This window comes from Neophocaena asiaeorientalis, unplaced genomic scaffold, assembly GCF_003031525.2.
Source record: "Neophocaena asiaeorientalis asiaeorientalis breed wild unplaced genomic scaffold, Neophocaena_asiaeorientalis_V1.1 scaffold223, whole genome shotgun sequence".
NCBI classification, from domain to species: Eukaryota; Metazoa; Chordata; class Mammalia; order Artiodactyla; family Phocoenidae; genus Neophocaena; species Neophocaena asiaeorientalis.
This window is the reverse complement of record NW_020175045.1, coordinates 1,623,111-1,637,249: the sequence shown is the minus strand read 5'-3', so window position 1 is coordinate 1,637,249 and position 14,139 is coordinate 1,623,111. Positions and strand designations below refer to the sequence as shown.

The following is a 14,139-nucleotide window of genomic DNA, read 5'->3' as shown; positions in this document are numbered from 1 at the left end:
TATGCAGACTCAGCACAGGCCTTAAAGAATTAGGTAGAATTAATGCACAGTTATTACAGTGGATATCTGAAATGAAACTTCTTTTGCAGCTATTTACAGAAGAAAACTTTAATATTATATGGTTAATATTTTAATTTTATTTTAAATGCCAAACTTCATTATGTGTTTCTTAATCTTTGCCTTTTAATCTTTCCTTTTAATGTATACTTTTTAGTGTTTTGCAGTCATTAGCCAGTTCCAAAGGAGTTAACTGGAATGTATTTTTATTTTGAATAGCAATATATCCTAAAGGACAGTCTGAAGAATACTAATTCCTTTAAGAGATGCTTTTCCGGAAATGATTCCATGCTTCAGTAACTTTGGGAAAGACTGCATACTATATCCTCTCCTTAGAAAGGTCACAAGGTACATTAACATACTGAAATATCTGAGAAAATCTAGAGTAAATAAATAAATAAATTTAGCACCGTCGAATTCAGTGTTTCCTAAACTTGATGACAGAAACTTCTTTTGTAAAAAAAAAAAAAAAAAAAAAATTATTGAAATATAGTTGATTTACAATGTTGTTAGTTTCAGGTGTACAGTAAAGTGACTCAATTATACATATATCTATTCTTTTTCAGATTCTTTTCCCTTATAAGTTTGTTTTCTATGTCTGCGGGTCTATTTCTGTTTTGTATATAAGTTCATTTGTATCATTTTTTTTAGATTCCACATATAAGTGATATCATGTGATATTTGTCTTACTACACTTAGTATAACAATCTCTAAGTCCATCCATGTTGCTGCAAATGGCATTATTTCATTTTTTATGGCTGAGTATTATTCCATTGTATATATGTACCACATCTTTATCCATCATCTCTCGATGGATACTTAGGTTTATAAATAAAGATAGAATTTTTAATAGTATGCATGCTACACATATATTTGTATATCATATAAATATAATGTAGTATTTATGGAATATAAATATATAATTAAAGGGAATTCTGTCATATTCAACAAATATTATTGAATACATACTGTGTGTCAGGCACCACGCTGGATGCTGCAGTAGAGAATGGTAAAGAGGAGGTAACTTGCCCAAATGGAGTTTACGTTCCAGTGGAGAAAGCAGACAATCAACAAGCAAACCAATGAGTAAAGAAAATCAGTAGAAGGTGTGATACCTCCTGGGAGAGCAATAGAGCAGCATGCTGTGATAGAGAATCACTGCTGTGGTAGAGATGGGTCAACTTTTAGATAGAGCAGTGTGGAAAGGCCTCTCAGAGGAAGTGGCATTTCAGCTAAAAGCTAACAGAGGGACAGGAAGGCGCCAACTCTAGGAGAAATGAGGGCAGAGGGAAAGGATCCGGGGGAGAAGAGCTAGGTGAGTGTGGAAGGTTGAATAATGGCTCCCAAAGGTATCCAGGTCCTCACCCCTGGAACTTGTGAATGTGTGATTAAGTTGAGGATCTTGAAATGGGGAGATCATCCTGGATTATCTGGGTGGGCCCCAAGTATAGTGTACTTATAAGAGGCAGATTTGACTTCAAAAGAGAAGAAGGCCACGTGACAGAAGCAGAGGGAAGTAGAATCAGAGACAGAAGACGGTACACCCCTAGCTTTGAAGATGAGTAAAGGGGCAGGAAGCCAAAGAATGCAGATCTAGAAGCTGGAAAAGGCAGGGAAATGGATCCTCCCCAGGAGGCTCCAGAGAGAGTGAGGCTCTGGCTGACTTTTGCCCTTTTTTAAAAAAATTGTTTATTATTTTATTTTTTATTTTGGCTGTGTTGGGTCTTTGTTGCGGTGCGCAGGCTTCTCATTGTGGTGGCTTCTCTTGTCGTGGAGCACAGGCTCTAGGCGCGAGGCCTTCGGTAGTTGTGGCACGCAGACTTAGTAGTTATGGCACGCAGGCTCAGTAGTTGTGGCGCATGGGCTTAGTTGCTCCGTGGCGTGTGGGATCTTCCTGGACCAGGGCTCGAACCCGTGTCCCCTGCATTGGCAGGCAGATTCTTAACCACTGTGCCACCACGGAAGCCTGACTTTTGCCCTTTTTTACTCATATATTGGACTTCTGGCCTCCAGGACTGTTAAGAGAATAAATTGCTGCAGTTTTATGGAAAGCAGAACTTGTGATGAACTTGAGTATCTAGCTGAGGACATTTCCGAGCAAAGTGTTGAAAGTGCTGTTAGGTTTTTTCTTGCTGCTTATGGTAAAAATACGAGAAGAAATTCTGCCTGTGGACTGCAGCTTCAGTGCATGCCCTAGAGTTCCAGCCTGCCCTTTCTGACAGCCTGCCCTAACGACCATACTTTGAATAGCAAGGTTGTGGAGAACCATGTTTGTTTATTTAGAGTGTCAAACGTGTCATATGTACAAGAGTTTGGATTTGCTCATCAGTTTTCAAAATGTTTACCACCGACAATAACGTAACTGATGTAATTACAGTGATCTAAGCCAGTATATAAAAACTATGCCTTCTCATTTTGAAAAGCTTTTTGGTGTCTCTCCTGTACTAGGTGGAATAGTGCTCCTCCCTCCACCCCCCAATTCATGTTTACCCTGGAACCTGTGAATGTGACCTTATTTGGAAATAGGGTCTTTGCAAATATAATGAGGTTGAGATGAGGTCATACAGGATTAGGTGGCCCCAATCTAGTGACATTCCCTTATACAATGAGGGGAATTTGGACCCCAGGGACACACAGGGAGAATACCACATGATGACAGAAGCAGAGATAGAAGTTATGCTGTCACAAGCCAAGGAACACCAAGGATTGTTGGCAGCCACCAGGAGCTAGGAGAGAGGCATGGAGAGATTCTTCTTCTGAGCCCCCAAGAAGGAATGGACCCTGCCAACAGTCTTGATCTTGGACTTCTGGTGTCCAGAACTGTGAGAGAATAAATTTCTGTTGTTTTAAGCCATCCAGTTTGTGGTATTTTGTTATGGCAGCTCTAGGGAATGAATTCATCTTCTAACAAGTAAAAATTAGATAAGGGACTCTAGCAAATTAATTTAAAAACCCAATAGAAAATGTTACTCTTCCACAGAGCCAGTGCCTACGATGGCTGTTTTCCAAATTTGGAATTCTGGAGGTTTAAGTTAGCTATGATAGCTCCGTGGGTACTTCTTAAACCTTTTGTGCCAGGTGAGATTTAGAATGGAGTGAAAAGACCTTGAACACAAAATCAAACTTAATATCAAACTGAGAAGGGACAAGAAAGAGCTAGAAGGAAGGTTGCATACAGTGGCACCATGTCTTTTGCAATTTGTTTCTTGTAATTTTTGCCCTGGGCTGGCCAGGGAAATAACAGACTCTACGGAAGTCAGCTCTTAAAATGTCTTTCCTGTCATTCTTTTCCTCTGTCCTGTCAACCCCCGCATGACCTTTATTCCTTGTGCAGGACTTAGAAATGCACTTTGAATATAAGCAGTTTGCTTATTGCAGTGTTGGAGCTAAAAGGATGCCTCATTTTGTGGAATAAAGTTGTCCCTTGAAATTCTGCTTTTAAGTACATTCTATGAAGTGAAGCTATGTTTTCTTCTTTTTAGTTTTTCTATTGTAGAGTAAAAGATTTCTTCCCACAAGGAAATAATTGTACCCAATATGTATTAAAAAATATTTAAAAGTAGATATGTATCCAATAAAAGAACAATAGAAATATTTTGTAAAGAATATTCTATATTCAAGATAGCATAATATATATATTACCTAAGGCTAAATTAAAAAGAAAAACACGCAAAGCCTTCACAAAGACCTAAAAGGAGACATCAGTAAATGCACTGATGTACCATATTCACCATGGAAAGTATCAATATTACAGAGATGGCAGTTGTCCCCACATTAACCCATAAGTTCAGTTCTAATCGATAACTGAGTAGTTACAACATTTTTCATAGCAGACATTTTCAAACTTTACAGAAGAGAACGGTATAGTGAACCCCCGTGTACCTATCATCCAGCTTTGATAGTTACCGGCATTTTGGCAATATTGTTATAATTGCAGGAATTTGAGGGTAAGAGTGTGTTTTATTTTCCTGGAGAATTTTAAAGCAGGACTAGAAATCATCATGCCATTTTGTCTGTAATTACTTCAGTTTTCATCACTAAGTACTTATTTTTTAAAAAACATAACTACTATTTCATTATCATACCAAAAGAAATGAATAGTAACTCCTTAATATCATTAATTTTCCATCCACATTCAGACGTCTCAGGTTGTATCCAAAGATGGCTTTTTCCACTTGGCTTATTTGAATTAGCATGTAAACAAAAGTCCTTACATTGTATTCGATTATGTCCTTTAAGCCTCTTCGGTTGTATAATGGCTTCCCACTTTTTATTTCCTGCAGTTTATCTGTTGTGTGTGCTTTTGTGTGTGGGGTCGTGGGGATGTGTTTGGCAGGTGTGCGTGTTCCAGTGGTATGTGCCTAATCCCTTCTCTTAAAAACCTTGCACCTGAGGTTTTATAGTCCGCTGATGATTATTGCCTAGAGCCATGATTTCCTCAGGGGTTGAAAAACAGTGCATTTCTAATGATATCATTCTTTATGCTTTTATTAGCTAGAATTCTTCCCTCATCAGCTATATAGTTACCCTGAAATAGTTATCCTAGAAGGGCAGCTAAATGCTTGATTTTTTTCCTTTATCAATTTTCAGAGTAATAAGCGGATGCCTGCTTGGTTATCTGCTGCTGCATAACAAATTACCCCAAAACTCAAGGGGCATAAAACAACAACTGTTTTATTAAACATCGTTATTTGATAGGTCACGTATTTTGGAGGGCTTGGCTGGTAGTACTGTTATATGTGGAAGAAGGTGGATGGGCTGGTCTGGAGGGTCCAAGACCGATTCACACACGTCTGGCACCTTGGGATAGGCTCACCTGGGACTACTTATCAGAGAGCCTAAACATGTCCCCTTAGGCATGATGGTCCCAGGGTAGTGTTGGGCTTTTTCCATGGTAGCTCAGAGTTCCCAGAGGGAATGTTCCAAGAGTCCCCTGTGTAAGCTGCAAAGCTTCTTATGTTTTAGCCTTGAAGTCTCAGAATTTACTTCTATTGCATTCCATCAGTCAAGTAAGTCACTAAGGCCAGTCTGGAATTAAGGGGAGGAGCAGGAAAGAATTTGCAGCTATCTTAATCTACCATAATACCCTAGCAAATTCTACTGGTGAACAGTGATTTTAAAAAATCTAATAAGATTATTGATTCATGAATTTTTATGTACTTGGTGTTTATTCCATGTCACTCATTAGTTTTTACTGACACTCAAATTGTCACATTTTTTTGGCTAGTTGGGCCCCTTTAAGTTGGATCTTGTGATCCAACTTTTGGCAAGACTCAATTAGTTTTTTAAAAAATTACCTTATGGTTTAAAAAACATATAAAATATAAAATTTGACATCTTAACCATTTTTAAGTGTGTAATTCAGTGGCATTAATTTATATTCACAATGTTGTACAACCATCACCACTATTTATTTCCAAAACTTTCTCATCACTCCAAACAGAAACTCTATAGCCAGTAAGCACTAACTCACCATTCCCTCCTTCTTCAACTTCTGGCAATCTCTTATCTATTTCCTCTCTCTGTGAATTTGACTATTCTAGATATTTCATGTAAGTGGAATCATACAGTGTTTGTCCTTTTATGATTGGACATAGCATAATGTTTTCAAGGTTCATCCATATTGTAGCATACGTCAAAATTTTGTTCCTTCTTTTGGCTGAATAATGTTCCGTTGAATGGGTATACCACATTTTGTGTATTCGTGCATCTGTTGATGGATAATTGGGTTGTTATCGCCTTTTGACTGTTGTGAATAATTCTGTGAATGAATATTGGTGTACGAATATGAGTCTGTTTTCAGTTCTTTTGAGTAAACACCTAGAAGTGAAATTGCTCAGTCATATTGTAATTTGATGTTTAGTTTTATGAAGAACTGCCAAAACTGTTCTCCACAGTGGCTGCACCATGGTAGTACACTCCTACTAGCAACTTCTCCACATCCTCTCCACTTGTTAATTTTCTTTCTTTTGTTTTAAACTATAGCCATTCTAGTAGGTGAAGTGATATCTCGTTGTGATTTTTGACTTGCAGTTCCCTAATGACTAATGATATTGAGTATCATTTCATGTGCTTATCAGCCATTTGCATATCATCTTTGGAGAAAAGTCTATAAGTCCTTTGCCCATTTTTAAATTAGGTTGTTTGTCATCTTGTTTAGGAGTTGTTTAGATATTGTGGATATTAAACCCTAATCAGATAGTGTATTTGCAAATATTTTCTTCCATTCTGTAGTTGGCTTTTTTGCTTTCTTGATAATATCTTTTGAAGCACAAATTTAAAAAATTTTGATCAAGTCCAGTTTTTTCTTTTGTTGTTTGTGCTTTTGGTGTCATGTCTAAGAATCCATTGTTAAATCTAAGGTCATGAGCATTTACCCTTATGTTTTCTTCTAACAGTTTTATGGTTTTAGCTCCTATACAGTATTTAGGTTGTTGATCCATTTGAGTTAATTTTTGTACGTTATGTGAGAGAGAGGTCTAACTTCATTCTTCTGCATGTGGACATCCATTTGTGCCAGCACCGTTCGTTGGAGAGACAGTTCTTTCCCCATTGAATAGGATGTGGAAACCTTGTCAAAACTAACTTGGCTGTGGAGATACGGATTTATTTCTGGACTCTCAGTTCTATCCCATTGGTCTATATGTCTGTTCTCATGCCAGTACCACACTGTTTTAATTGTTGTTGTGTTGTAGTACGTTTTAAAATTAGGAGTGTGAGTCCTCCAACTTAGTTCTTCTTTTTCAAGATTGTTTTGCTATTTTGGGTGCCTTGCAATTCCTTATGAATTTGAGGATTGACTTTTCCATTTCTATAAAAGACTCCTGGCATTTAATAGAGATTGCATTGACTCTGCAGATCACTTCAGGTAGTCTTGATACCTTAACAATATTAAGCTTTTTGATCTATGAATATGAGATGTCTTTCCTGTTATTTAAGTCTTCTTTAATTTATTTCAGCAATATTTTATAGTTTTTAGTGTACAATTCTTGCACTTTCTTAATGAAACTTATTCCTAGGTATTTTATTCTTTTAGATGCTATTGTAAATGGAATTGGTTTCTTTTTTTTTTTTTTTGTGGTACGCGTGCCTCTCACTGTTGTGGCCTCTCCCGTTGCGGAGCACAGGCTCCGGACGCACAGGCTCAGCGGCCATGGCTCACGGGCCCAGCCGCTCCACGGCATGTGGGATCTTCCCGGACCGGGGCACAAACCCATGTCCCCTGCATCGGCAGGCGGACTCTCAACCACTGCGCCACCAGTGAAGCCCCTGGAATTGGTTTCTTAATTTCCTTTTCAGATAGGTTATTGCAGATGTATAGGAATGTAACTGATTTTTCCATGTTGATTTTGTACTCTACAACTTTCCTGAATTTATTAAGTTCCAGTAACTTTCTTATGGATTCTTTGGGATTTTCTGTATACAGGATCATGTCATCTTTGAATAGAGAGAGTAGTTTACTTCTTCCTTTCCAATTTGGATCCCTTTTTTCTCGTCTAAGTGCCCTGGCTAGAACTTCCAGTACCATGTTGAATAACTGTGGTGAGAGTGGGTATCCTTTTCTTATTCCTGATCTTATGTGGAAAGCTTTCAGTCTTTCACCATTTGGAATGATGTTAGCTGTGGGTTTTTTATAAATGCCCTTCATTATTTTGAGGAAGTTTCCTTCTATTCCTACCTTTTAAAGTATTTTTATCATGAAAGGATATTAAATTTTGTCAAATGCCTTTTCTTGTCAATTGTGATGATCACGTGGTTTTATTCCTTTGTTCTATTAATATGGTGTTACATTGATTTTCTTACGTTGAAGCACCCTTGCATTCCTGGATAAATCCAATTTGATCATGGTGTGTAATCTTAATATGCTGTTGGGTTCAGTTTGCTAGTGTTCATTTTGAGACCCCCATTAGTTTTTGGTAGTTTTGTGGGTTGCTGGAATAACAAGTGTCTTAGTCTCATGTACATTTTGTCACCTCACTGTGGAATCAAGCGTTTTGGAAAGTAGCTCTTGTTCTCTTTAGTGGAAACAATGTTTAAAAACCACAGTTTGGGTTATTGCTTTTTGGTGTTTACAGTGGTTAGAGCTAGGAAATACAAATACACACATACCTATCTCTGAGGTCATATATACACACGTAAGTATTTTTAGTAATATGATAAGCATATATTTATTTTAAAGTGAAAAACTTATGCTTCTAAATTAAATGCAAGAGTACTAGCTCTTCTTTGATTTTATATTGGAAAGTCTGATACTACTCATTTGATTTATCCTATGATATAACTATGATAGTTAAAAAACAATGATACCACAGTATTTCTATTTACAAAAAGACTATAGAATGCTATTTGATATTTCTTTGCAGTTCTCTTCCTCCCCACACCTGCTCCTTCTCCTCCATCCCCCCGCCACTGCCCCACCACTGCCTTAGGCTGTATCCCTCTGGAGAAATGTGTGGTCAACATTCAGCATTTTTTTTTTGGCCGCATCACACTGCTTGCAATCTCGCAGCTTGCAGGATCTCAGTTCCCTGACCAGGGGTTGAACCTGGGCCACGGCACTAAAAGTGCCGCATCCTAGGCACTAGACCACCAGGGAACTCCCCAAATTCAGCATTTTAAAGTAACTTGAAGGAATTATTTTCTCTGTGTGGTTATGCCACCAACCTGATGTGCAGGTTAGTTCATTTTCTATTCGGTGACTGCCTTTTGCTTATTTTTGTTTAATTTTGTTTTTAAATTACATAATAGGATTACATGGTTTCAGTGTCAACATTGTAAAACAAGACATATCCAAAGAGATCAGCCCATGTTCCCTTCCTGTTTGTATTATTTTTACTTTCTCATCTAAGTTGTTGCATTTGTTGGCATAAAGTTGTTCATAGTATTTCTTCATAATTCTTTTAATTTCTGAAGAGTCAGAGGTAATCTTTCATTCCTGATTTTTATGGTCTGTATTTTCTCTCCTTTTTCTTGCTAAGGGTTTGTATACTTAAGGGTTTGTTAATTTTGTTGGTATTTTTAAAGAACTTACTTTTGGTTCTTTAAATTTATCTTAGAAAATTAATTTTTCTGTTTTATAGTTCTTTAATTTCCACTCTCATCTTTATTATTTCCTTCTTTATGATTGTCTTCAATGTGTTTTCCTTTTTTCCCCCCCCCTACATTTTGAAGGGAAGTGCTTAGATTATTGATTTGAGGTCATCTTCTTTACTAATATAGGCATTTAACACTATAAAGTTTCCTTTAAGTCTTGCATTAGCTGTGTCCCGTGCATTTTGACCTGATGTGTTTTTATTTCTGCTGATATCAGAATCCTTGCTAATTACCACTGTAATTTTTTTCTTTGACCTATTGTTATTTAGAAATGTGTTGTTTAATTTCCAAATATTTGTGGATTTTTCTAAATTTTCTTTTATTGTTTATATCTAATTTAACTCCATTATGCTTGGTGAATATACTTTGTATAATTTCAATCCTTTTAAATTTATTAATGCTTTTTTTAAAATTGGCCTAGCATGTGGCTTATTTTGGAGAATGTACTATGTGTACTTGAGGAGAACGTCTCTTTTTTTGTTGTTGAGTCGAGTGTGCTATAGATGTTTGTTAAAGTAAGTTGGTTGGTAGTGTTTTTCAAGTCTTCCATTTCCTTGTTGATCTTTCTGCTTGTTTCTTTCCATTGTTGAAAGTGGAGTATTGACATGTTCCACTATTATTGTTGAATTGTCTATTTCTCTCTTTAGTTTTGTCAGTTTTAGTTTCGTGTATTTTGGGGCTCTGTTATTAGGTTCATAAACATTTATAATTGTTATCTTTCCTTCTGAATTGACCCTTTTGTCACAAAATTTCCCTTTTTTTCAGTAACATTTTTGTCTTGAAGTCTTTTTTTGTCTGATATTAGTATAGCTCTACTTTGCTTACTGTTAGTGTGATTCATCATTATCCTTTTGTTTTTGACTTGTGTCTTTCAATCTAATTTGAGTCTCTTTTGATAGCATATAGTTGAGTCATTTAAAAAAATCCATACAATCTGGTTTTTGATTTTAGTGTTTAATCCATTTACATTTATTATAATTACTGATAAGGTAAGATAAATGTCTACCATTTGTTTTCTACATGTCATCTTTTTGGTTCATCCATTGCTCTCTCATGCCTTTTGTGTTAGGTAGATTGTTTTTTCTCCCATATATATGTTATTTTCTTAGTTGTTATCTTGGGGATTACAATTAACATCTTAATTTAAAACAGTCCGGTTCATATTAATCCTCACATAATTTCAGTAGTACAGAATCTTGCTCTAATATAGCTCTAACCCTTTCCCCCACCCTTATGCTATTTTTATTTTACAAATTACATCTTTATACATTATAAGCCCATTAAAGTCTTTATAATTGTTGTTTTATACAGTTGCCTTTCAAATCAAATAGATGAAAGTTGTTACACTTTCTATCCCCCCAAAATATAATTATTGTCTTTTATATTTACCTTTATAGTTTCCTTTACTGGTGTTCTTTACTTGGATTTGAGTTTTCATTTAGTTTCATCAATGAAACTGCCATTCCTCCCCCCCTGCCATATGGGTGAATTTTAATAGCAAGTGAAACAATAAGTCCATGAATATTACATATATCATGTACCCATTTTATAAACTTAGAAACAACTAAAAGAACATAAATGCACATAATATACATAATACACACACACACACATATATAAAATATTTTCATCACCCATAAATACATGAGTAGTTCCAGATAGTGGTCTCCTAAGGTGGAGGCAGGCCTAGGAATGGGATGGGGGTACATAGGAATATGTATGTTATAAATAAGGGCCAGTTTTATTTTGGAATAATGGGTTCATGGGGTTTTATTACATTATTAAAAACATATACACAAACAAAAAATTTTATGGTTGTGGTTACTTTCACACTAACACATGAGATGGGGAATCTGTCAATATTATGTAATGGAGTTTCATGAAAGAGTTTGACCTCAGCTTTCAAAGCCATTTTTATGACCAGAGGAATTACTTAGGGAGGGTATCTCTGCCCAGTCCCACATGGGGCTGCCTCAGCTTGCCCAGACTCCATTATCAGGACAAGATGGGGTAATGATGAAAGAAGTGATGGCCATACTGCTGCTTTGAGACAAATGGTTGTCTCACACTGCCCCTCCCTAGGTCCCTGCCACCATCTGCAATCTCACAGCTCTCATCTCCATAATGTGCTCTGAGGGGTTTAATAAATATATAGGAGCTGTCAGCAAGAGTCCAATAAATATACAGGGAATTCTGCCCTCATTAAATCCATATTTAAAGCATGATGTTCTCCAGTTGCTCAGGCATTCAAGAGATTTTTTAGAATAATCAAGTGGAGATTTGGGGAGAACACCCAAAGCTGCCATCAAGATGACTTGAGCATAATATCGTGCAGACAGGATCAGAAGGGAAAGGAAACTAAGAAAATGAAAATTTAAGCAGTTGTAGTTTTTCTCTTTTACAGAATGACTTTTCAAAATAGAAGTGTCAGCACAGAGTGTTGATAATGGGAGTACCGCCGCTGGGTAATTTATATTACTGGAAAACGTTTTTGAGAGGCAGTATTGGTAGAGTCAGGTGGTACTCCCAGACCTTTTCATGTGGGATGCAGAGAAAATGGCAATTTTATGGTTTGTTGGGAAAAATAGCAAGGCTGCTCATGGCCACAATAGCTTGAACCAGCCACAGTTCACTGGTTGTGAAGACCCAACTTTGATTTCTGGATTTACTTCTTATACTTTGGACAGTTACATTACTCCTCTGAGCCTTAGTTTACCTATCTGAACTATGGGGATAGTTCTGCCAATTTGTAATGATTTTGTATCTACTAGTTTTAGAATATAACAATTACCCCTTAGTTTCTCAAATACTTAAAATGTAAAATAACATTTGAATATTGACCAAAGTCAGAGCAAATGGCATTTGTACAAACGCGTAGCCATTCAATTTTTATTTAACTATCTGGATTTGAAAACCAGTACACGGTGTTTGCTAGGAATTGATACTGATGCTCTCATATATTTGTGTGGTTGTCTTTACCACTTTTGTCAATTAGGAGGTATGAACACCTGCTGTACATGTACCTTGTACCAGCTATTGTGGGAGATATAAAGAAGCAGAAAACTGGGTCCTACCCTCATGGACCTCAGTCTGGCGCATGATCTATTGCTTTTAGGTGAATCATAAATGACAAAGTTGTGTCATTTACAGAAAATAATATTCAGAAAATAAATGTAAAAAGGCCTTAAAGAAGGGAAAGCTCCACGTGGCTTAGTGTCTTGCACTCAGTAGGATATGCAGGGGATATGTGTAAGGTCTAACTGAGATTCTTAGGAAAGGATTTAATGAGGACTGAAGAACTGAATGATCAGACAGAAAGGATGGTGAAGTCTGCCTGTTCAGAGAGTTTTTGTTGTGTCTTCCCAAGAAATTTACTTGGAAGCACAGTATTCATTTCTGAAGAGACAAAGACTAAGTTTGAGAAAAGAAATTTCTCCTAGATACTATTATAAAGTTTGAGTATTTCTGTTATGATTTTATTACTTCCCATCTGTGGTAGATGTTTTATTGAAATTATTTGGATGTTATCAAGCTGTGACAATGATGCTTTAAAGGTCGTACGTGAAACACAATTAAATTTTCCAAGTGAAATAAGAATATGCATTGTGAAAGGCAAATAATTTGAAGTAGTTTTTTTTTTTTATGGGCCATTTTATGATGACATTTTGAGGTGTTTAAATAGATCACTATGTTGTTTTCTTCTTGATTGCAATTTTCCCCTCACTATTTGTGTAGCTTAAAAATAGAAACCAATGTGTTTAAGTTTCGACATTATTGAGTCTTATAGTTAATATAAACTATTCTAAATTCAATACTAGATTCTATTATAACTCTGGAAACTTACTAAAATTATTTTGTTCTTATGTAAATGTGATGGCTTCTGATTGATAATTATGTGCACTTTGGTTTATTATGAATAAGGTAAACCAACATTTCTGTATCTCTGTCATTAGGAGATCCCTAAGATTCCCTCTGTCTAAAATTTTGTGAGTTTATTTTGCTTTACTTTTCTCCCGATAATAATAATGAATGATTGTTTCTTTCAAATGTTTGGAAATTAATACTGGAACATCTTTAGTTATTATTGCCTACTGTAGGTTATTTTAATACTATGACTATTTGACAGTGTTTTCTGTTTGATTTGTGGTGCTGATCATAAATGCCACTGGAAAAAAGGTTCTAATATAAAGAGCAATTGTTTAGGTAGCAGCAAAATGACTTAGGTAAACAAACATTTCTTTGTACTTATGGGCAAAATGACAGATGACACCTATCTGAGTAAAGTGTGAAAAGAGCACAGGTATATTAAAAAAGGGAGACTCAATATTATATGTTTTTTGATGTAAAATAGCCCAGTGGTTATTCTCTGTTAAAATAGTCTGATACTGTTGTGTGTTTCCATATGGAATGCTCACTGGTGTGCTCTTGCTGAGAGAGCACGAGTACTACACGTCTGTGTGGGTACTGGAGTTGTATATTTCAAGTTGAGTTAAGGCGATATGTGTGTGTGAGTGTGTGTATCTATATCTACCTGTTTATCTCAGGTAATAGAGAATTGATAGCACTACTGTTAACAGAGTCTGTTGACTTTTGTTTATCTAAACAACTGATTAGGCTGCTCTTAGGCTTGGCATTATTTTAGGGATACAGTAATATTCAGTGGAAAAGGAGTTTGAAATCATTAAAATTATTAAATACTTCTGAACTGGTTTTGAAAGCTTCTCTCGGCTGAAAGCCAGTTGATTCTTGTCAGTGTTTTTACATGACTGAGTTCAGTTACTTCAGAGCTAGAACAATTGCAGCCTTGGCAAATGGTTTAATTCTGCCTGGTGGTACAATATAGGATCCTTTTAAGTGCTGCTGTAATTGGTGTTTAAATAATGTGTTTTGACTGGACAAGAATGGAAGAGCTATTTTGGAGTATTTTCAAAGGTAGAAATTCAAAATAAAGTAACTTGTTAATTTAGTGTTCCGTAATGTATATAATAA

General features: G+C 36.1%; 1 non-coding gene across 1 annotated transcript; it reads right to left on the bottom strand.

Annotated features, from left to right (window-relative positions):
• Positions 1-8,581: 8,581 nt before the first annotated feature.
• TRNAK-UUU (transfer RNA lysine (anticodon UUU)) lies at positions 8,582-8,653 on the bottom strand. Its single transcript has one exon. It is a non-coding gene; the product is annotated as a tRNA-Lys (tRNA).
• Positions 8,654-14,139: the final 5,486 nt, after the last annotated feature.